Source organism: Fukomys damarensis, unplaced genomic scaffold, assembly GCF_012274545.1.
Source record: "Fukomys damarensis isolate Sample0158 unplaced genomic scaffold, DMR_v1.0_HiC HiC_scaffold_19, whole genome shotgun sequence".
NCBI lineage: Eukaryota > Metazoa > Chordata > Mammalia > Rodentia > Bathyergidae > Fukomys > Fukomys damarensis.
The window spans coordinates 51,948,795-51,950,488 of record NW_022900931.1 but is presented as its reverse complement, the minus strand read 5'-3'; the positions used below and the strand labels follow the sequence as shown (position 1 = coordinate 51,950,488).

Genomic DNA, 1,694 nt, shown 5'->3' with positions numbered 1-1,694 from the left:
CAGCTACATAGTGAGTTCAGGGCCAGCCTGAACTACAAAGGGAGACCTTGCCTCAAACAAGCAAATACTTGGGCATGCATATATGTATGAAAAAATGTCTTCTGCATGGAACCAGTCTAGCACTGGCTTTTCTTTTCTTCTGTCTTCTGCTTCATAGAACAAGTATAGATAAGTATCACTCCTACTGTCACTTCTTCAGGTGATCTATGCAGCTCCATTTCAAAGTCACCTTCTGAAAACATTTCTCTTTTTTTTAAGCAAAGGGCGTTTCCAAAACGGCGGTTTTCCTAACTACTTTATCATTCATTCGTGGACAAGCTCTATACATCTATATTGTCCACGTGCAGCAAGTTTTCTTTGACAAGGTTGGGGGAAATGTTGAGAGCAGCCTTTTCACGTTATACACACAGGCCTACTAAGGACAGCCAGTAAATCTTCCCAGTGGGTGGTGGGCATTTCCAATTGGCCAAACTGGAGTGTTACTTTCTCTCTTTGGCAACGCCATGACCTCCAGCAGTTCCGCGGGCCCTCCGCCAGGGCTCCCTCACCTTCCAGGGCGGGTGAGGCCTTTTTTGGCCCTCATTGAAAGGAGGTGCGGTCTCCATCAACTGGGACACAGCAGTCACCCCAGGACCCGGATCTGTGCAGTTCTGTGCCCAAAGTAGCCCAGCTTTCAGAGGACCGCCATTCTCCTCACCAAGCAGCGCTGCACCCACCAGGGGGGCTTGGCCTAGGCTGGCAGGGCTGGGCCGGCAGAGCCTGAGGCCTGAGGGGTTCCTTCTCCAAAGCCTCTGGAGGTGGTGTAGGGGAGCAGTTCGCCTGTTTAAAGCCTGGGCTGCATCCAGGCTCGCCCAACCTCGGGCCCCCAGGTCACCCACCGCTCTGGAGAGCCCTGGGAAAGCAGGCCATGCTCTGTTTGTCTCTGCACTCTCCCCCAGCTCGATTTTATTTATTTTATTATTTTATTTGATGAGACAGGATATTGTCCAGCAAGTTATTAAGTCGCCAAGGCTGGACTGGAACTTCTCCTGCCTCAGCCTCTCAGACTGCTGGGATTATAGGCAGTGGCCACCTCACACTGCTCCTTTCCAAACCATTTGACTCTGGCCTAAGGTTTTCAAACACCAAACAGTAACTCAGTCCCTGCGCCCTCTCCCTTGCCCAGGCCGCGGGGAGGGGCCTGAAGGTCTGAGACCCTGCGCCCAGGCCAAGGAGGACAAAGGTCTCCTGGAGGCCCTCACAGGCTTGAGTTAGGCCAGGGAGCCAGATGGAAAGGGAGTGTGAGATGCAGGAAAGGGCTCATCTCCTGATCCCCACCCCATTCGGTGTCCCCTCCCGAGTTCGGATCCCGTGGCAGTCGAGGGGACAAACAGGGGCGGGAGAGGGGGCGGAGGGGACCGCGGCGACCCGGAAGGCCCCGGCGCCGGAAGGCGGGAGGGCAACGCAGCAGCAGACGCAGCCCCACTGCAGGTAAAGGTAAGCCCGTGACGGGGAGGGGCGCGGCCAGCACTGGGCCTGGGCCTGAGGCTTACCGCGTCGGCGTGGAAGGTTCGCGCAGGCACTTTCCATGTGGAGAAACTGAGGCATAGAGCGGCCACCGTCACCCGCAAGCACAGAGCTCCGCGCCGCAGGGCCCCGCGCGGGAATGGGAGGTGTGCGTGGGGGTCACGCAGCAGGCCAGAGTCCTGCGGGGC

The 1,694-nt window shown here is 56.8% G+C and overlaps 1 protein-coding gene across 5 annotated transcripts in view; it reads left to right on the top strand.

Annotated features, from left to right (window-relative positions):
- The first annotated feature begins 1,433 nt into the window (after positions 1–1,433).
- Positions 1,434–1,694, top strand: part of CUNH19orf12 (chromosome unknown C19orf12 homolog) — an 11,802-nt gene continuing 11,541 nt past the window's right edge. For 2 of the 5 annotated variants that reach the window (XM_010641014.3, XM_010641010.3), the window contains exon 1: positions 1,440–1,476. The gene's annotated coding sequence lies outside the window, so the exon portion shown is untranslated. Of the gene's footprint in view, positions 1,477–1,694 lie in introns of all 5 variants that reach the window. The other 3 variants (XM_010641012.3, XM_010641013.3, XM_010641011.3) reach the window with 3 other exon arrangements.